Consider the following 23029-nt stretch of genomic DNA (forward strand, 5'->3'; position numbering starts at 1 on the left):
ACCTTTTGATTTAAATCTGTATGATTATCTTAGGAAACAGGACCTCTTTAAGAAAGTCAGACTTATCTCATTTCACTTGGAAATTATTTTTAAAGCATCAGTGGTTGGTTCCTCTATCCACAATCAAATTTGCCTAGGTCTACATTCTCCATACAAGAGCGTTCTTAAAATTCTCCCTGGTTATCAATGAGTAATATATAATGTCTTTGGGGGAATAAAGTTGTTAAAGGGACACCTGGTGTCATGTTATTACTGTACATAAGGAACAACTTTCATCACCATTTACAATAATCAGTCTCCTTTATTTCTGCTTTGTTGGAAAAGCCTTCTAGGAAATGATACATACATGGCCAATATGATACAGTGTACATCTTTGTTATCTATCAATGTCTGTTGTGCTACATACACAGTAGGCTTCCAATGAATATTTATTGAATACCTGAATGAGTGAATTTTTCTATTTTTGAAGAATAGTTACTCTTTAATATCTATTCTTCAAGAATGTCATGCTGTGTCTAAAAGTAAGCAAGTGTGACAATTGTAATATTTCCTTAAGCTTTTATGGCTCAAATTGTGCACCCTTTCACATTCGCTTTCAGGTAGCAAGTGCATTGAGCATCTTTTTCAGGTTTGCAATGATCCCACACATTATAGATTCTCAGAGTCGAGTGATAGGATGCATTGACCTTGAAATCCCCAGATACATTAGTGGATAGTGACTCAGGAAAAGACGTAAAATTTTTTTGTGTTGAATATCGCAGCTGGGCTTCTTAATCAGGAGAAGAAAGATTGAGTACCTGGGGGACAAGTGTTATATACACGCTGAAAGACAGTGCTCATCTCTTCTGAATACGTGACAATGGAGAGGACAGTGGTGCTGAGCAAATGCAATGTCAAGGGATTCATGTGGACCATGAAAAGACATTGCACAATCAGTGCTGAGGGGGAGCATCTCATCCAGCAGCTTTGAAAATATTTTTTAAATTTGTCAAAAGTTAGGTTAATTTTTTAAAAGATTTGGAATTTTCTTTGTAAAAAAACACTGTGGGCCAGGCGTGGTGGCTCACACTTGTAATCCCAGCATTTTGAGAGGCGGAGATGGGCAGATCACTTGAGGTCAGGAGTTCGAGACTAGGCTGGCCAACATGGTGAAACCTTGTCTCTACTAAAATACAAAAATTAGCCAGGCGTGGTGGCACACACCTGTAATCCTAGCTACTCAGGAGACTGAGGCATGAGAATGAGTTGAACCTGGGAGGTAGAGGATGAAGTGAGCCAAGATTGAACCACTGCACTCCAGCCTGGGCAACAGAGCAAGAATCTGTCTCAAAAACAAAGGAAACAAGAAAACATCATGCCGAGCACAGCAGTGGCTCATGCCTGTAATCCCGGCACTTTGGGAGGCAGAGGAGGGAAGATTGCTTGAGGCCAGGAGTTTGAGACCAGCCCGTGCAACAGAGCTGGACCTATTGTTGGGATAAGGGTGTGACAAAGAGTGACAGTTGAGAATCAGCAGCAAAAAGTTCCCAGTAGGGAAAAAAAAATTCTTTAAAAAATTCTTTAATCACTGGTTTAGATGAAAATAATGATTTTCCAAATGGGAACTAATGGAATGAACACTTTTTACATATACAAACTGTTTTGTTTTCACTTCACTGTCAACCTCCCAAACACCCCAGACATTTAATGTGGGGTTTGCTTTCAGTGTATTTTGGCACTAACATCCCTGTTTCTGGATCCATTTATTCAATTGTTTCTAAAAGCATTTGTAATGCACCTGCTCCATGCATCCTTCTTTGCAAAGCTCTGTCAGAGATAAAATGAAAGCAACATTCTTGCTTTTCCTAGAAGAGTTGTTAAATATTTTCATGCTGGGAATGTTTCAGCATTGCTCATTAAAAATGGCTGTATATACTCTCACCAGTGAGAAGAAGAAATTACTTGATTTCTCTACCTATTTTACCCATAATGGATGCTTGTTAGGTGGCTTGAGTTAAAAAACCCCCAAGGAGAAATTAATAGGCTACCCTTCCATTTGTGGAATTGGATACATTGAATCATACTTCTAAGTATTTCAAGGTGTTTAACTTTACATAATTTTGCATGAAGTGAGGAAAGAATAACAGCTAAACAAGTATTCCTTCCCATTTGTAGTAAAAAAAAAAAACTTTTAAATTAGAATAACGCTCCAAATGGCTAGTGTTCTTTATCATATGAATTACTAATTCTTTCATATTAGAGGACAATTATAAAAATTAAAATTTTAAATATTTTATTGATGCAAAAATAGTATTTGATGAAGCTCAAAGTGTAATCTTTTGACATATCTTTTGATTATTAATTTATTTCTATTTTCTATAGAAGAAACATTTATATTTTTAAATAATTTTCAAATTCAAAGGAAGACAATATATCTTTTTTTTTTTAATTGCATATTAGGTTTTGGGGTACATGTGAAAAACATGCAAGGTTGTTGCAAAGGTGCATACGTGGCAGTGTGATTTGCTGCCTCCCTCCCCTTCACCTATATCTGGCATTTCTCCCCATGCTATCCCTCCCCAACTCCCCACCCCCCCGCTGTCCCCCCCACTCCCGCCCAACAGACTCCCGTGTATAGTGCTCCCCTCCCTGTGTCCATGTGTTCTCCTTGTTCAACACCCGCCTATGAGTGAGAACATGTGGTGTTTGATTTTGTGTTCTTGTGTCAGTTTGCTGAGAATGATGGTTTCCAGGTTCATCCATGTCCCTACAAAGGACGTGAACTCCTCGTTTTTTATGGCTGCATAATATTCCATGGTGTATATGTGCCACATTTTTCCTGTCCAGTCTATCATCGATGGGCATTTGGGTTGGTTCCAGGACTTTGCTATTGTAAACTGTGCTGCAATGAACATTCGTGTGCATGTGTCCTTGTAGTAGAACGATTTATAATCCTTTGGATATATGCCCAGTAATGGGATTGCTGGGTCAAATGGAATTTCTATTTCTAGGTCCTTGAGGAATCGCCACACTGTTTTCCACAGTGATTGAACTAATTTACACTCCCACCAACAGTGTAAAAGTGTTCCTATTTCTCCACATCCTCTCCAGCATCTGTTGTCTCCAGTTTTTTTAATGATCGCCATTCTAACTGGCGTGAGATGGTATCTCAATGTAGTTTTGATTTGCATTTCTCTAATGACCAGTGATGATGAGCATTTTTTCATATGTTTGTTGGCCTCATGTATGTCTTCTTTTGTAAAGTATCTGTTCATATCCTTCACCCATTTTTGAATGGGCTTGTTTGTTTTTTTCTTGTATATCTTTTTTAGCTCGTTGTAAATTCTGGATATCAGCCCTTTGTCAGACGGGTAGGCTGCAAAAATTTTTTCCCATTCTGTTGGTTGCCGATTCACTCTATTGACTGTTTCTTTTGCCGTGCAGAAGCTGTGGAGTTTGATTAGGTCCCATTTGTCTATTTTGGCTTTTGTTGCCATTGCTTTTGGTGTTTTGGTCATAAAGTCCTTGCCTACGCCTATGTCCTGAATGGTTTTGCCTAGGTTTCCTTCTAGTATTTTTATGGTGTTAGGTCTTATGTTTAAGTCTTTAATCCATCTGGAGTCAATTTTAGTGTAAGGTGTCAGGAAGGGGTCGAATTTCTGCTTTCTGCATATGGCTAGCCAGTTTTCCCAACACCACTTATTGAACAGGGATTCCTTTCCCCATTGCTTGTTTTTATCAGGTTTGTCAAAGATCGGGTGGTTGTAGATATGTTGTGTCACCTCTGACGCCTCTGTTCTGTTCCATTGGTCTATATCTCTGTTTTGGTACCAGTACTCTGCTGTTTTGATTACTGTAGCCTTGTAGTAGAGTTTGATGTCCGGTAGTGTGATGCCTCCCGCTTTGTTCTTTTTGCTTAGAATTGACTTGGCTATGCGGGCTCTCTTTTGGTTCCATATGAAGTTTAAGGTGGTTTTTTCCAGTTCTGTGAAGAAGGTCATTGGTAGCTTGATGGGGATAGCGTTGAATCTGTAAATTACTTTGGGCAGTATGGCCATTTTCACAATATTGATTCTTCCTAACCATGAACATGGAATGTTTCTCCATCTGTTTGTGTCCTCTCTTATTTCGTTGAGCAGTGGTTTGTAGTTCTCCTTGAAGAGGTCCTTGACGTTCCTTGTTAGTTGTATTCCTAGGTATTTTATTCTCTTTGTAGCAATTGTGAATGGCAGTTCGTTCTTGATTTGGCTCTCTTTAAGTCTGTTATTGGTGTATAGGAATGCTTGTGATTTTTGCACATTGATTTTGTATCCTGAGACTTTGCTGAAGTTGCTTATCAGTTTCAGGAGATTTTGGGCTGAGAGATTTAGGGTCTTCTAGATATACAATCATGTCGTCTGCAAATAGAGACAATTTGACTTCCTCCTTTCCTAATTGAATACCCTTTATTTCTTTTTCTTGTCTGATTGCTCTGGCTAGAACTTCCAGTACTATATTGAATAGGAGTGGTGAGAGAGGGCATCCTTGTCTAGTGCCAGATTTCAAAGGGAATGCTTCCAGTTTTTGCCCATTCAGTATGATATTGGCTGTCGGTTTGTCATAAATAGCTTTTATTATTTTGAGGTACGTTCCGTCGATACCTAGTTTATTGAGAGTTTTTAGCATAAAGGGCTGTTGAATTTTGTCGAAGGCCTTCTCTGCATCAATTGAGATAATCATGTGGTTTTTGTCTTTAGTTCTGTTTATATGGTGAATTACATTTATAGACTTGCGTATATTGAACCAGCCTTGCATCCCCGGGATGAATCCTACTTGATCATGGTGGATAAGCTTTTTGATGTGCTGTTGCAATCGGCTTGCCAGTATTTTATTGAAGATGTTTGCATCTATGTTCATCATGGATATTGGCCTGTAGTTTTCTTTTCTTGTTGAGTCTCTGCCGGGTTTTGGTATTAGGATGATGTTGGTCTCATAAAATGATTTGGGAAGGATTCCCTCTTTTTGGATTATTTGGAATAGTTTCAGTAGGAATGATACCAGTTCCTCTTTGTATGTCTGGTAGAATTCGGCTGTGAACCCATCTGGACCTGGGCTTTTTTTGGGTGGTAGGCTCTTAATTGCTGCCTCGACTTCAGACCTTGTTATTGGTCTATTCAGGGTTTCGACTTCTTCCTGGTTTAGGCTTGGGAGGAGGCAACTGTCCAGGAATTTATCCATTTCTTCCAGGTTTTCTAGTTTATGTGCATAGAGTTGTTTGTAATAGTCTCTGATGATGGTTTGAATTTCTGTGCAATCTGTGTTGATATCCCCTTTATCATTTTTTATTGAATCTATTTGGTTGTTCTCTCTTTTCTTTTTTATTAGTCTGGCTAGTGGTCTGTCTATTTTGTTGATCTTTTCAAAAAACCAGCTCCTGGATTTATTGATTTTTTGAAGGGTTTTTCGTGTCTCTATCTCCTTCAATTCTGCTTTGATCTTAGTTATTTCTTGTCTTCTGCTAGGTTTTGAGTTTTTTTGATCTTGCTCCTCTAGCTCTTTCAGTTTTGACGATAGGGTGTCAATTTTAGATCTCTCCTTTTTTCTCATGTGGGCACTTATTGCTATATATTTTCCTCTAGAAACTGCTTTAAATGTGTCCCAGAGATTCTGGTATGTGGTGTCTTCGTTCTCGTTGGTTTCGAAGAATGTCTTTATTTATGCCTTCATTTCAGTGTTTATCCAGTCAACATTCAGGAGAAAGTTGTTCAATTTCCATGAGACTGTGCGGTTCTGGGTTGGCTTCTGAATTCTGAGTTCTAACTTGATTGCACTGTGGTCTGAGAGACTGTTTGTTATGGTTTCCGTTCTTTTGCATTTGCTGAGGAGTGATTTACTTCCAATTATGTGGTCAATTTTAGAGTAGGTGTGATGTGGTGCTGAGAAGAATGTATATTCTGTGGATTTGAGGTGGAGAGTTCTGTAAATGTCTATTAGGTTTGCTTGTTCCAGGTCTGAGTTCAAGTCCTGGATATCCTTGTTAATTTTCTGTCTCGTTGATCTGTCTAATATTGATAATGGTGTGTTGAAGTCTCCCACTATTATTGTGTGGGAGTCTAGGTCTCTTTGTAAGTCTTTAAGAACTTGCCTTATGTATCTGGGTGCTCCTGCATTAGGTGCATATATATTTAGGATCGTTAGCTCTTCTTGTTGCATTGATCCTTTTACCATTATGTAATGTCCTTCTTTGTCTCTTTTGATCTTTGTTGCTTTAAAGTCTATTTTATCAGAGATGAGAATTGCAACTCCTGCTTTTTTTTGCTCTCCATTTGCTTGGTAAATCTTCGTCCATCCCTTTATTTTGAGCCTTTGTGTATCCTTGCATGTGAGGTGGGTTTCCTGGATACAGCACACTGATGGGTTTTGGCTTTTTATCCAATTTGTCAATCTGTGTCTTTTGATTGGGGCATTTAGTCCGTTTACATTTAGGGTTAATATTGTTATGTGTGAATTTGATCCTGTCATTTTGATGCTAGCTGGCTGTTTTTCCCATTGGTTGATGCAGATTCTTCATTGTGTTGATGCTCTTTACCATTTCGTGCATTTTTGGAGTGGCTGGTACTGGTTGTTCTTTTCTATGTGTAGTACCTCCTTCAGGAGCTCTTGTAAAGCCGGTCTGGTGGTGATGAAATCTCTGAGTACTTGCTTGTTCACAAAGGATTTTATTTTTCCTTCACTTATGAAGCTTAGTTTGGCTGGATATGAAATTCTGGGTTGAAAGTTCTTTTCTTTAAGGATGTTGAATATCGGCCCCCACTCCCTTCTGGCCTGTAGGGTTTCTGCTGAGAGATCTGCTGTGAGTCTGATGGGCTTCCCTTTGTGGGTAACCCGACCTTTCTCTCTGGCTTGTGGTGTTCTCTGTATTTCCTGGACTTGAATATTGGCCTGCCTTGCTAGGTTGGGGAAGTTTTCCTGGATAATATCCTGAAGAGTATTTTCCAGCTTGGATGTATTCTCTTCATCACATTCAGGTACACCTATCAAACGTAGATTAGGTCTTTTCACATAGTCCCATATTTCTTGTTGACTCTGTTCATTTCTTTTTACTCTGTTTTCTCTAATCTTGCCTTCTTGTTTTATTTCATTGAGTTGATCTTCGACCTCTGATATCCTTTCTTCTGCTTGGTCAATTCGGCTGTTGAAACTTGTGCATGCTTCGCGAAGTTCTCGTGTTGTGTTTTTCAGCTCCATCAATTCGCTCATATTCCTCTCTAAGTTGTCCATTCTCGTTAACATTTCGTCAAGTCTTTTTTCAAGTTTCTTAGTTTCTTTGCATTGGGTTAGAACATGTTCTTTTAGCTCACGAAAGTTTCTTATTATCCACTTTCTGAAACCTGATTCTGTCATTTCATCACACTCATTCTCCATCCAGTCTTGTTCCCTTGCTGGTAGAGAGTTGTGCTCCCTTGTAGGAGGAGAGGTGTTCTGGTTTTGGGTGTTTTCATCCTTTTTGCGTTGGTTTCTTCCCATCTTTGTAGATTTATCCACCTATCGACTTTGTAGTTGCTGTCTTTCTGATTTTGGTAATTTTAAGTCTGCAGTAGCTGAACTCATAAACCCCCTTTTCTTCCCCCCAGGTGTTCTGTCCCAAGGAGTTAGGGCTTTATGATTTTCCGCTGGCTTGCAATTGTTTTCCCTGCCCACAAGGTGGCAGCCTAGTCACACTCAGCCTGCAGAGGGTTCGCTGAGCCACTGTGGGCTCCGCCCAGGTTCCCTGTGAACTTCCCTGCAGTCCTATTTATATGGGTGTAGTTAGAACTGTTTCCGCTATGCTGGCCCGCCCCTGTAGTGACAGAGTCTCTGTAGTGGCGAGTTGTCTTGGATACGGCAAATTGCCCTGGGAACTGCAGGGTGTTTCCCGGTGGGGGACGCCCCTCCTCCACAGAGCTGGACCGTCCTGGGTTCAGCCGTGTTTCCAGTGGCGCCCTCTTTGCCAGGGAATCTCTTGGCTTGACTCCCTGCCTCAGCTCCCCTTGCTGGCCCAGAGGGGATCCAGTCTCGCTCACTCTGCACAAGGAGCCACTCCTCCCTGTCCCAGGTGTAGGCCGAGCGGCCTCGCCAGTCCAACCAGCAGCACTGGCAACCCATAGAGCTCCTCCACCTGTGAATCTCCTGGTCTGTGGGCAGTAAAAATCCGCTGCCCTGTGAGCCGCTGGATCAGCCAAAGCAGCGGCTCTGAGATTCATGGCGCACCCTTGCCTGGGAGTCTTCTGGCTTGAATCCCTGCTTCAGCTCCCCTTGCTGGCTCAGAGGGGACTCAGTCACTCTCGCTCTGTACAACGAGCTGCTGCTCCCCGCCTCAGGGCGTAGGCCGAACGGCCTCGCCGCTCAAACCGGAGGCGCTGGCGACCTGTGGGGCTCCTCCTCCTGTGAATCTCCTGGTCTGTGGGCAGTAAAAAATTGTCTGGAAATGCGGCGTCCACTCACCCTCTGCGCCTTCTCTCGGAGCTGCAATCCCGACTTCCTCCTAATCAGCCATCTTGGATCGTTCCTCACAAGGAAGACAATATATCTTAAGTATATTGCTAGAGCAGTGGCTTTTTTTGTTTTTGAGACAGGATCTCGTTCTGTCACCCAGGCTACAGTGCAGTGGCATTATCACAGCTCACTGCAGTCTTGACTTCTTGGACTTCGGTGATTCTCCCACCTCAGCCTCAAAAGCAGCTGGGACTACAGGTGCACTCCACCACACCAGGCTAATTTTTTATTTTTTTGTAGAGAAAAGGTCTTGTTATGTTGCCCAGGCTGGTCTCAAACTACTGGAGTCAAGCAGTCCTCCCACCTCAGCCTCCCAAAGTGCTGGGATTACAGGTGTGAGCCACCATGTCCAGCCATAGAGCAGGGTTTTTATTATAACTTTCATAGCATTCATCTGATTAGAACACTGAATGATATTACTAACAAATCTGCATCAAACATTTTTCTCAAGTATCAGAATAACTGGTAATTAAGCAGCATACTTAATGATCAGAGTTTATCATCCTTTGAAAATGTGAAACCAAATATAATTATATATATAAAACGAGGACATAAAACCCTACATTTTAAAATTTTGTTTAATGTTTGTTTGATTGCTTATTATGAGCAAGGACTCACTAGAAATAGAAAACAATAAGACCTGAAAATGTTTATAAGCTGGTTGGAGAACCAAACAGGTAAACCAGTAAGTACAATTCAGTGTTACTGTAGTCACCTGGTGAGGTTATCTGTCAAGCTTTGGCTCCTCCAAGAAATGACAATCCCATCCCAGCATGATTCATTTCTCTTAGCCATACCCGGTTAGACAAATGTTTTAGGTAGGTCACATTCATTTCCATTAATTACACCCAAACAAAAGTTGACTAAGAAAATGATGATGATTAGTAGTTTGGAGTGCAAACAGCAAGCAACAGGCAGATCCCAGAGCTCCAAGCTCCAACACCAGTATGCTGGTAGCTGAAGGCAGGGCATCCTGTCCTCCCATCTCCAACATGCAGAAGCTGCTCTAGCTGAGTAGAAGTTGGTGACAGCAGATCAAGTCCAAAGCAGCACAGGTGGGACAAAGTCCCTGCCTTATCAACCACCAAAGTAGTGAAGGCTCCACAAGGGCGCCCAACCACTCCCCAGTGTTCCCTCTCTCTGGACTCAAATTAGCGTTACCTGAACTGCCTTGCTATCTTTCCTGCCATTAGACTGCTGTTAGGTCAAACCTGTAAACCTCAGCATCTCCACAAACTCAAATTTCAAAGAAAAGGGATAGAAGGATAATTGGACCACCTTTCCCAGACAAATTTCCTATGCAAATTGCCCCATCTCTGCTTTAAAGCTGGTCATCCCCTAAGTCAATAATGAAGACTGAGTTATACTTCGGGTGCTGGGCTGGACGCAGTCTGATACAAATCTGCATGACCCTGGTCTAAATCCACGGTCTTTCTGCCTGTTGGGAAAGTGGTTGCCCGGGTCTCTGAGTGATGAAGGGGGAAAAAGTGCTAGGGTACTCAACTTTCTAAAACTGAAGGGGATTGTGAGGGAGAAGTGTCAGTGTCTCACTCATAAAACATTTTTGAGGAGGGATGACATTCAAATTGAGTTTTCAGGATGAATAGCAGTGTTTCTGATAGAGTTGTCATAGTCTTCCAAGCACAGAGTAGTGAAAAAAATGTTTCACTGTAGTAAAGGCAAGTCATTTAGTATAACTAAAGCCAACGATAAGTGTGGAAACATTGAGCTGGAAAAACAGTGCCAGGGAGAATGAATTTTCTTCTGCAGGCTGTAGGATGTCCTTGAAGGAGGCAGAGTAGAAGAGTGCCACGATCAAATTAGGGATCTAGAAAGTTTAAAACGAGAGCAATTTAGAGAATTAAAGCAAAGCTCTGAGTTAGAGGCCTATTATAGTAATTTCATCAAAATGTAATGAGTGTTTCTAAATAAGACCACTCAGTGAGAATAAAAAATAGGGGAGACATTTTGGAAGGATATGTGCCAGAACTCATTGACTAGCTGAGGGTGAGGAAGAGGGAGGAGTGAAGGCTAGCATGACCACTGGCTCTGGTGACTTTGAGAACAATGAGCAGGCGTGAAGAAAAAATATAGGCTCTGTTTGTTTTACCACTTGTTTGCAAAGGTGTTGCAATGTTCCCTGATTTCTTTCCATCCAAAATTCATCAGATTTTTCTGTGAAGTATATTAAGCTAGTGAGTGATGTTTATGTATTAGTTTTCCATTGCTGTGTAAAAATTATGACGGACTTAGTGACTTAAAACAATACCCACTTATTAGCTCACATTTCTATAGGTCAGAAGTCTGGCATGCCATGCCTAGCTTCTCTACTTGAGGTCCCAGAGGGATGGGATCAGCTGGGCACGGCACTTCTCTGGAGGTTCGGGGGAAGAATCTCCTTCAAAGTTCATTCAGATTGTTGGCAAAATCCAGTTCCTTGTAGCTATAGAACTAAAGTCCCCATGTATATGCTGGCTGTCAGCCAGGGAGGCTACCTGCATTCCTGGGCACGTGGCCCCCTCAATCTTCAAAACTAGCAGTGGTGTGCTGAATCCTCATGATGCAAATCTCTCAAACTTCCTCTTCCACCACCAATCACAAAAAACTCTGCTTTAAAGGGCTTGCGCGATAAGGTAAGGAGCACCCAGGTTGTCTCTATTTTGCTATTGACCATGACATCATCATAGGCATAACAAAAAATGAAGGCCACAGGGGTTATCCTAAAACTCAGCCTATCACATCCTCTAAACAGAGCTAAAAGAAGTGATTCTCCTCCAAGGCCTGGTGGTATGAAGATATATATTAAGATCAGAGTAGAGAGTTGAATTTAAAAATAGAATCAGCCAGATGGAGAAGTCAATGTGTCTCTGAAGAGAAGATCCAAAGCAGAGGCTGCAAAAAGGATAGGGACCCCAAAAAGCAACGGCCAGGAATCTGGGTCTAATAAGTCAGGATAAAAGGGAAAGAGGTAAGCTTGAGGTAAGAGGGCGACTTGAACAAAGCATCTCACCTCCTGCCCAGCCCCTTGTGATAGTGACACAATGATTTTGAAAATAGTGAAAAAGTTCTGTGGACGCTTGAACAAGGGAAAATTCTTCCACATGTCATAACCTCAAAGAGTTACAGTTGAGGTGGAACAAGATGACAATAAGTAGAAAGGCATTGGAGAAATCCCAGCAACATTCTCCAAGTTTGAAGGGCAGTATCGAAGAAAAGGACAGACGGTAGAGCAAGCAGGAAGTGTATCCCAGGGAAGCATGATTACTTGGAAGCAAATATGCCAGGACCCCAAGAGTGCAGCCGACCCACCTAGGGGAGAGTTGGTGGCCGCTGGGCTGGATGACATGACGGATGGAAGAAACTGAAAAGAACAGCCACCGCTTGTGCCTGGAGTAGAAGGTTGAGCCACACCAAAAACTTAGACATAGACATTTGGCCCTTGGAAAACAGTCAGCAGAGATTCAACATGTAGGTAAATGGAATTTCTGAAAGAGAGACTAAAACAAATGGAAGAAAAGCAGTCCTCAAAGAGATAATAGCTAGCATTTGTTGAGAGCGTACTGTGTTTGAGGCACCATGCCCAGGACTGAACTCGTATCATCTCTGCCTGTACTCCTTTCATTAGTCCTGGGGTCAATCACAACCTTGATGAGGGCTCCTCCAACACTCTGCCTCCTCAGTTCATAGCCAGTTCACTGCTCAGAGCTCCAGGCCATATTTCAGCTACTTCCTCAGCATCTCTATTTTTGCTGCTCCTAACCCTCTCAAACACAGCATGTCCAAACTTGCCATCTCCCCTAGCACAGTCCTGGTCTCCTTCAGTGTTTTCTATACCAGGAAAACCATCCTCCAGCCTTTCTCTTTGTGAACACTCAAAACATAGGTGTTATCTGTAGTGTATCCTTTGCTCTCATTTTCATAGCCAAGGTGTCACCAAAGTCCAGATATATTGATCTTTTAAATATCTTCCTAATCCTTGCTCTCCACTACACCCTGATCCAGATAGCACCGTTTCTCGTTTGGAGTAACTTCCCAGCTGTTCTTCCCATATCCTTTGATCCCACCAGTCCATTCTCAATACTGCAGCCAAAGAGATCTTTTCAAATCATAAATCTGAGTGTTTCACTCCTGCCTAAAACTATTGAGTGTTTTCCCACTGCCGTTAGGATTTCCCTCTTCCCTAACAGAGGCTACAAAACTGCCTGGTGGGGCGCGCGCTGTGCACTCTGCCCTCTGTCACTGCACTGACCTCTCTTCCTCCGGCACACATCACCCTGAAAGTCCTCCGTAAATGCTGTTCTCATCCTTGGGATGGTCTTTTCCATCCCAACTTGATTTATTTCTTATCCTTCAGCTCTCAGCTGGGTTCACCCAGTTCCCTTCATTTTATTCACACACTATACCACATAACTTTCCTTCATATATCATTTATCACATTGCAATTATACATTTCCTCTGTGCTGATTTAATGTCTGACCCCAGTAGACTGGAAGTTCCATGGGGACAGGAACTTTTTCCCCTGTTGTGCTCCTCGAAAATGTTTGCCATCACTTAGCACAGCACCTGGTAAGGAATAGATGCTCAGTAAATATGTGTTGGTCCAATAAATGAACGATTTACTGAATGAATGTTTCATCTAATTCTAGAAGAGGGCCAGACAGTCTCTACCATACTTGGGTTTCTGTATATTTGTCTTCTATTTCATACAGCTTTATGTTAGGAATGTTGACCTAATTGTTTTTAGCATGTAACCATCAATGACAGACCATTATTGTGGATTGCAAACTTTGTAAGCTTTTTCATTACAAGTGCCTTTTTCTCATTTAGTTTTTGCCCTCATTTCAGTCTTGGATCGTGGATAATATTAACATTGCAGCCCCTGCTTCCTTTTTGTTTGCATTTGCCTCGGTTTGTGGGGCTTTTTTTGCAGGGGGCACAGGAGTTCGCCTACCTTTGATTTTTTTTTTTTTTTTTTAACCTTACTGAGTTTTTATTTTTCTTTCTCTCAAAATCTCAACAGATGCTTCCTCCCCTTGCATTTATTAATCTGATCATATCTTTGGTATTAGTTCTACATTCACTGTATGTTTTATGTTTTTAATACTTACATTGTCTTTTGTATTTTCCTATGTGATCCGATTTCTCTATTTTGTTTTTGTATGGCTTTCTGTTTATAATAAATTTTTAGTTTTTTAAATGTTATACTTTTGAATAATACATTTAAACAACCTGAAGGAGTAGCCATACAAACTTCCTCCAAAGGAGATGAGGAAATTATCATGCATACCTCTCTTCCCAAATTTGCACACCCCTCCATATACTGATTTGGTCAGTTATATTGTTATTTTAAATTATTCTGATGTTATCTTTTTGCATTAAAATAATACACTTAAACCTTCATCATTTGAATTATCAGTATTAGAATTTCTCAAGCTCTGTAATGAAATATTAAATAAGAGGAAATGAAGAAATGTACACTTCTTCCCATCTCTACTTCCTTCCACCTCTTGACTATTTTACTAAGATCATTATTTCTAATCAGTTGCAATTGTTAACATTCATTCTTTTCTAATGCCCTAATTCCGAGTTGTTTAGACTTGGTGCTATATCTAAATAGTTTCAGTACTCATATCAGTATTCTCATTTCCTATTCCTGAGCTCATCATTTTCATTAATCTCTTATCTCTTGGTTAGCTGGATTGCATAGTTAAGTAGATTATTTTTTTTGCCAAAAAAGAAAGCTAATGTGTACCATATTTCCTGAGCGCTTTTGTGTGTCAAAATAATCTGTTTTCTATATACCTGAATGATATTTAACTGAGTATAAAAGTCTCAGAGCACATTTTCTTTCCCCAAAGACTTTGTAATGATTGCCTCACCATTTTCTAGTATTGTTGCTATGAAATTTAATACCAACTTGGTTTTCCCTTGATCTAAATAAATTACCTTATTTTCTGGTTTGGTTACAATCATTTATTGAACAAATATTATTTGAGTATTATGTAATAGGTACTATTCCAACTGCTAGGTGTATATCAGGTTCTGTATTCTTGACACCCAACAACTTTACCATTATCCATTGTCCCAGAACAGGAAGACAAGGTATGTACCTTCAATCCACAGAATCAAGTCTTCTTTTATAGTAGCAACTTTTTATAGCATTAAAAGCTTTTTCGGGGGGTCTATTCTGTTCTCTTCTTCATGCAAAAGTATTTAAAATTCATAATTAAATTCACCTTTTGATGTGTATTGTCTATTTGCCTTTATTTTGTTTTTCCCCCATTCATCCCACCTGCTTTTGTGGTCTTTCTTTTTTGCTTTCTAGCTGTCAAATACCTGTACATTAGTCTATACTAGATTCTTTCTCATTATGACTTTTTTTTTTTTTTTTTTTTTGAGACAGGATCTCACTCTGTCACCCAAGCTGGAGTGCAGTGGTCTGATCTCAGCACACTGCAACCACCACCTCCTGGGTTCAAGTGATTCTCCTGCCTCAGCCTCCCAAGTAGCTGGGATTACAGGTGCCTGCCACCACCCCTGGCTAACTTTTTTTTATTTTTTGGTAGACACCAGGTTTCACCATGTTGGCCAGGGTGGTCTCAAACTCCTGACCTCAAGTGATCTGCCTGTGATTGCAGGCGTGAGCCACCATGCCCAGTCACATTATGAGTCACTTTTAAACAAGGGAAGCTCCATCTTGTTCAGATTTTTGCTCAAGAGTTGTATGAGGAAGGAAAAGGGAAGAAAGAGCCAAATCTACAGGAGTAATATTGTCTTGGATGACTTTCTCATCAACTCTGCTGTGCCTTCACTGCAAGGACATTTCTCTTCCTACCGACCCACATTCCTTCTGAGAATGAGCAGAAGGTTTTTGTGGCTCACAGCGAAGCCCCATAAGGCTCTAGTTCTTTAGACAGTGACTTGGCATTTATTTTCATTCTCCTCAGCTGACATGGGTTTACTGATCAAAGGTGACCCCATACCGAGAGCAGATATGCCACAGGGCATGGGGATTAAGAGGACAGGCTTGGCATTTGAACCCAGGTTCTGTAACTGACTTGTAAAATTGGGATAATAATAGTATCATCCTCATATAAATTATCTTTGAAGATTAACTAAGTTGATACATGTAAACTACTTAAATCAGTACCTAGCACACAGTAAGCACTCACTAAATATCAGCAATTGTTATGCGGATATTGTTATCAGTGGTATTATTCCATCATGTGTCACCAGCACATTTCCTGGAAAGTTCATGGATTTTTCTCCTTCCAGTCTCTAGTCTGCAGTTCCTCAGGGTAAGATATAGAATTAGTGAGTCCCAATAAGAGATAACTGGAAAAGTCCCTTGGAGCTGTTCCACCTGCTGTTGGAGAACTCTGCAATGCGAATGGACTATCCAGTGTGAATCTACATTTGGCAACTTCTAGAATTGGGGCCAAATCCCCCTATATTTAGAAGCAATTCTTCATAGTTTGGGGTTGTGTCTATCCTCTGGTTTTGCTAACAATGGACTCTTGCGTTAGAATTTGTGTTGCTTTCAGTTAATATTAAAGACTGGAGCTTAGTGCAATTATCTTTATGCTGTCATCTTCAAGCAGAAGCTCTTAATATTTTTAAATCCAGAAGTATTTTTAAATAAGTGAGAGAATGGCAAACTCCTTTTTCTCCACTGAAGCTTAAATATGAAGACATTATAAGAAGGATTTAAGAGTTCTTAATGCAATGTTCATAAAAGCACAGTCTAAACCTCAAAATCAGTTCCTAAGGGAGATTATTAAATCTTATTCCACTTTTGCACTTGTGACTAAATATTTTTTATTTAGAAAATGGTTTTGCATGAAAAATGGAAATATAGTTTTAATATAAAATCTTAGTAAACACATTTCAAATTATTTAAAATTTTCATGAAATTTTAACTGAGTATAGATATGCCTTATTATCTTTTTATACATAAGCATATATTTTTATATTATATATAGTGTGTATATATGTAAATATAGATATTCAAAAGAGATCTATCTATAAAAAAGACATATTTTTCTTCAAATAATATAAGCCTAGTTTCAACCTATCTTGCCCAGATGAGTTTGAATTTTATGGATTTTACTTTTCCCTTGAGTCTATGTCTTAGCAGATTAAGAAAAGCAAAATATTTAAACTAGTTAAAGGTTATTTGTTATTTAATGGTGGTGGTGGTGGTGATAATGAGGATGGTAATGATCTCACATTTATAGTGGGTGGGCACTATGTTTATAAATTATTTCATTCTCTTGTCAAAACAACCACATGAGGTAAGATCAATTATTATGCCTACTTCACAGATAAGAAAACCAAGAACTAGGAAGTTAAGTCACATTCCCAGCATCATCCAACCAGCAAGCAACAGATTTGCCAAGCCAGACTGGCTCAAAATCCACGTTCTTAAATAATGAGTGAAGTCATTCCCCCATCTTCTAATACTACCTCTCCAGTAATATGGTTACAACAATACTCATAGGAAGAAAGAAAGTATATTTTCAATTCAAAAATTGACTCAATTTCACCTAATTCAAAGGAGAGAGAATCTTAACACACACTAATGCTCTTTTCACTACAGCTCTTGAATATTAGAAAACTGAAGTTATGTGTTCCAGAATAAGTGAGAAACTTTTAAGCAATATTTTTTAATTCACTTATAATTCTTTCAAGACCTATTTTCCCTGTCCTAAGAAAGAAGCAGAGGCAAATGCTCTCAAAAATATTCTTTTCCATGGGTGGCCAGATCTTCTAAAGCATAAATGAATCTCCAAAACAAATAATCACTTGGCCATTCAATTTAGGAAGAAAGAAAATGCTCTGAACAATGATGCATATAAACTGAATTTTTGAGGTGTAATAAATATGATTCTCCTTGAAGGAGTTTTTTTTTTAATCAGGTTGCTAAAGTAAGTCAAAAGAGACAAATGCAACTCTTTGCTTCTATATGTGGAGGTTAATCATAAAATGCATCTTTGTTTTAAAATCTCATGAATGTTGGAATACAAGACCATCCAATGTCAGTTCATAAATGAACCATTCCCTTTGAAACTTTGACAAATGGCTCCCTGATGTTGCTTCTGTTTGCTGAGGAGCGAAGCAGTGGCCTTCTGGGGCAACACGTTAAAGATCTTTCTATGAGATTTATGTGGCACAAAGCACTCTCAAAGACAAATCAAGTATCCGAGTAGAGCATTCTAATATAATCACACTGATCAAGAAAAGTGTTTCATCACCACAGATCTGTCATTTCTTCCTCTCATTGTATGGAGCTGCCTAAAGGTTTTATGTCCCTAAAACAAGGCTCTGAACAGCAGTCTTCAGTCACATTAGATATTAACAGAATTCCATAAAATCAGTCATCACCCTGGATGCATATTCTCTCTTAGGAAAACCATTTAAGTTCAAACTTGGTGAGAGAAATATCAGAGAACAAAACTACTAAAGAAGCAGGGGGACCAGGCACAGTGGCTCACGCCTATAATCCCAGCACTTTGGGAGGCCAAGGCAGGCAGATCACTTGAGATCAGGAGTTTGAGACCAGCCTGACCAACATGCTGTGAAACCCCATCTCTACTAAAAAATACAAAAATTAACCAGGTGTGGTGACAGGTGCCTGTAGTCCCAGCTACTCAGGAGGCTGAGACAAGAGAATCACTTTAACCTGGGAGGCGGAGATGTGGTGAGCCCAGATTGTGCCACTGCATTCCAGCCTGGGCCACAGTGCAAAACTGTCTCAAAAAAACAACAAAAAAAAGAAGAAACATGGGGGTCCTTTAAAGAGGTAATTAAGTTAAGACGAGGTCAGTCGGGTGGACCCTTATAAGAAGAGGAAATTAAGACAAAGAATCACACAGGAAGACCCCATGAAGACACCGGGAGAAGGTGGACATCTACAAAGGAGAAAAGCCTCAGTAGAAACCAACACTTCGATCTTGGCTTTCTGGCCTCCAGAACTGTGAGAAAATAAATTTTTGTTATTTAAGCACCCAGTCTGTGTCATACTTTTGTTATAACAGCCGCAGTAAACAAATACACTGTACTCCAGAGTTCAGGACCACTGACAGATAAGGCTGGACACACAGCGATGGGGCCAAAGAGTCAGCCATATTAGTGATTAAAATTCACTTGAGAACATGGCTTTAGATCAGCAGTCATAGGGCTTGCATGGAATGGATCCCCTCAAAAGAGGCAGTCTGCCCTGGAAACATGTCATACAGAGGAGCTGAGGAAGTGCTCCATGGATGAGCAGATATAGAAGAGGACTCTCAAGCCAGGCGTGGTGGCTCACGCCTGTAATCCCAGCACTTTGGGAGGCTGAGGAGGGTGGATCACCTCCTCAAGGAGGGAGGTCAGGAGTTCAAGATCAGCTGGTCAAGATGGCGAAACCCTGTCTCTACTGAAAATACAAAAAATTAGCTGGGCGTGGTGGTGAGCCCCTGTAATTCCAGCTAATGAAGAAGCTGAGGCAGAGAATTGCTTGAACCCGGGAGGAGGAGGCTGCAGTGAGGTGAGATCACACCACTGCATTCCAGCCTGGGAGACAGAGCAAGACTCTATCTCAAAAAAAAAAAACAAACAAACAAAAGGACTCTCTTGGAGGAGTGAGTAAGGGGATGGGGAGGGGCTGAGAGTGTTCCTCCTGTCCTTTTTTCTCTGGGTGGGGCAGCGAAAATCCCTCTCTTCTCTGGAAGTATGAGAAATAGAAAATGAGTGTCTCCATGCTCTCACCCACAGTGGATCTCAAGCTTTATTTTGCCATGTGCTTCCTAGAGAGGTGAGGTCAACTTTCATCATCTTCACTTGGAAAGGCCATATGTAGCTAAAATGCACAAAAGGAAATCTCACTTTCCCCTTCAATGTGCTCATCTTTCTATAGTTCTTTCCCTGGAGGAATGATATCTTCCAACCCTAGGCCAGGCTGTCACTTGGGGTCACCTAGTTTTCTCTTTCTTCCTGTTTCATGGATTCTTCCTCTTAAATGGCTTGCAAATCCATCTGCCTGCCTCTAGTCCATGGTTAGGGCTTCAGTCAATCCCCTCGTTACCCTCCCTGCTGGATTCCAGCCCAATCTTCTCTACTGGCTTCTCTGCCATGTGCCGTTCTTCACATTGTCACCAGAGTGAAATGCCTAAAAGCCCAGTTGGACCACAACAGCCCATAAATTAAAATCCTTCTAGCTGCTGAGAGATCTGCCTGATCTGGCTTCCTCTACCACTGGGTCTAGCCAGGACCAGGGGAAGCCAGAGTCCAGGGGTCCTCAGATATCGGAGATACTTTGATGATGAACAGCAGGAAGACAAGTTCTGCACAAGGTCTTGGGGGAATCTCCACTGGCAGTGAGGAAGTTTATCTCCCACACCACCTGGAGGGACATCCCGGAGGTGAAACCCGAGCTTTCCTCCTCCCCTCTTCTCCTTCCTCCCCACCAGAGCAAGAAATGAAAGAACTGGACCAATATATCCCTCTTTTCTGGCATCTGCCTGCCCATAGAGAAGGTGTCATACTCTTAGGACTAAGGGTAAATGTTCATGTAGAAGCTTTGTCCCTGCAAGAGAAAGTGTGCATCCCAAACACCACCCATAAAGCAGTGAGTTGTTTGAATTCTCCGGGGCAACCTACAGATGTCCATTTGACTCTCACACTAAGCCTCAACCTTTTAACGTTTTTCAGCACTGAAAATAACATGTTGATCTCCATCTACCTGACTCTGGAGTTTCCATTCTGAACCTGCTTAAGGAAAAATGTCTTTCAAACTCACTCAACGCTAACAGTTTTGAAGACTTGTGATTCTGCCCCTGGGTTATGGGTCTGTGATGTTAAGAGATTATAAATGAACATGGTAGGAAATGTCATAGTTAACGACCTTTGCTCATAAAAGGGGTGAATTATAGCAGAGAGGCCCCTTTGATCGTCACGTAATTAAGGCTCATCTATGACAGGGGTTTGCAGTCTTTATCACTGGCTGTTTCTGGACTCTGTTGCTCTCGAAAAGCTCCTCCTTTTGAGTTCCCCATTTGCATCTATAATACCACTTTCTTGATAATCACCTGACACCAGAGCTCTGTCACTACTCATCCTCCTTTAGTTCTTTCCAGTGAAGATATTATCAAGCCATGAAGATTCTACATCATTCCGTCAGCTCCTTCCACTTCTTAACTGTCACCCGTCATTGTTGCTTCTCGTTGGAATATGACAATAGCTTCCTCACCAGCCTCTCTGAATTTTGTCTCCCTCTTCTGAAAGTCATCTAATTCATTGCTAGCAGATGGATATTTCTGAAGGGCATATTTGGTAATGCCTTTCCCCTATTCAAAAACAGTCAAGGAGTCCCCACTGGCTTCTACATTAAATCTGATTTTATCTGCTGGAATTCAAGGAAAGCTCTTCACAGATAGCCTCCAACTTCCCCTTTCAGCTGCTTCCCAGCATTTTTGTACCGTAGACTGGCATCACCATCACACGGCTCAGTGCTTGTCTGCCCTTTTGCTTTTGCTGATATGTTCCTACATCTGAGGATATCTTTTTATTTTCCCCTGAGATGGAGCTTTGAAAATAAGTAGAAATCATAGGCAAACCACCACTATTTTGTGAAATCTCTTATCCTCCCAACCCTGACAGAAGGTCGAGCTTTTCTCCCTTTGGCCCCATAGGATCAGAGTACTCTGTGCTTTTCTTACCCCGTTTATTTTGCTCTTCCACTGGAGACACATATTGATTCGCCTCTTCCCTCTAACAGCCGCAAAATTTTCTGCGGACAATTGTTCCTTTCCTATTCTCAGGCATGTGGTTTAGGTGGAATTTGCTTTTCGATTGTTTTCAAGTAAAACACACTGCTTCCTATCTCCTCCTCGCTCCTATTTCAGAGTCTTGAAATTTTTTTTTTTTCTTTTTTGCTCTGTCGCCAGGCTGGAATGCAGTGGCGCGATCTCGTATCACTGCAACCTCCGCCTCCTGGGTTCAAGCGATTCCCCTGCCTCAGCCTCTCAAGTAGCTGGGACTACAGGCACGCACCACTATGCCCGGGTAGTTTTTCATATTTTAGTAGAGAACGGGGTTTTACCATGTTGGCCGGAATGGTCTCAATATCTCGACCTCATGATCCACCAGCCTCAGCCTCCCAAAGTGTTGGGATTACAGGTGTGAGCCACGGCGCCCAGCAAGTCTTGATAATTTGTTTAGGGAAGAAGCTAAAACTTGATTAAGAACCATGAGGCCTAAGAGATATTGGCCGGGACTTTGAAAATAAGACCCTCCGTTATCTTCCAAAAGAACTCCACAAAGACTCATCTTCACTTTCTCAGATGTTGTAGTGAGGGTGTGAGGTCTAGAATTGTACAAGTCATTTTGGTAGCATGAAGCGGGGGCCAGCCCAGAGAGAAATCGGGCACATAGAGGAGGGGACATGAGCTAAAACAATCACGGAGAAATGGTGATACTTTGAACCTCTGGGTAAAACAGCACTTGGAGCCAGGCCCGGTTTTGTGCTTTTCAATTAAGTTGATAAATGTCTAATGTTGTATAAGCCCATCTGAGTTTGGTGTTCTGACTCCAGCAACAAATCTTCTGTCTTCATACTCGACATATGGTGTCTTTTCGTGGGGATAGTTTAAATCTACTGTAATGGATCTCACAGTGCCTTGCATAGCAGCTTCTTAATAGACCTCTTTTAATGGGATTGATTTGTGCAGTGGCAAAAAAAAAAAAAAAAAAAAAAAAAACATGTTTCCACAAACTTACTCAGACAACATTTTTGAAAAGAAAATAGAATATTCACTATTTGCTGAATTGAATTGGATACACTGATATTTACTAAAAACACATTTTATCAAACAGATGGATTGTGGAAAATAGCTTGCAAACCCTCTCTTTAAAATTTCTGGTTGTTTAGGAAAGTAGACAGCAGGTTCTTTTCCTTATAGTAGAGATTTTGTAAAGTAAAAGATAATTCTCATACATCATCTGCAATAACAAACAACTCCTGAAATTTGATTGTCTAAGTCATTTCTATATTTAACTAAAATGGCCTAACCCATAGATAGAAATGGAGCCACACATATTTTTAATAACAAAAAATAAGGGTTCTGAGTTTATATGCTTAACTGCATAGAAAATAATCTATTATAAATTTCAAAGTCCCCAAGGGTCATTTCCAAGACTTCCAAAATTTATTCTATGTATGTTTTATCTTAAAGGCTGGACAGAGACAGACTCTGATAAATGTGTGGCTCCAAGTAAAAGTCTCACTATTTAACTGAGTCTCATTCCTAGAAAGCTGGAGTCCATGCTCAGAGGTGGAGAAGCCAGAACAGTGCAGTCTGCTATATGAGTTTTCTATTGCTGAGGAACAGATTACTATAAATTTAGCAGTTTTAAACAATGCCTCTTTATTAGCTCACAGTTGTGTAGGTCTGGAGTTTGGGACAGCATGGCTGTGTTCTCCGCGTAGGGTCTCACAAGGCTGACATCAGAGTGCTGACTGGGCTGAGTCCTTCCCTGGAGGCTCTAAGCCATTCAT

The sequence above is a fragment of the Aotus nancymaae genome, unplaced genomic scaffold (genome assembly GCF_030222135.1).
Source record: "Aotus nancymaae isolate 86718 unplaced genomic scaffold, 86718_ANA_hifiasm-v0.15.2.pri h1tg000014l, whole genome shotgun sequence".
NCBI lineage: Eukaryota > Metazoa > Chordata > Mammalia > Primates > Aotidae > Aotus > Aotus nancymaae.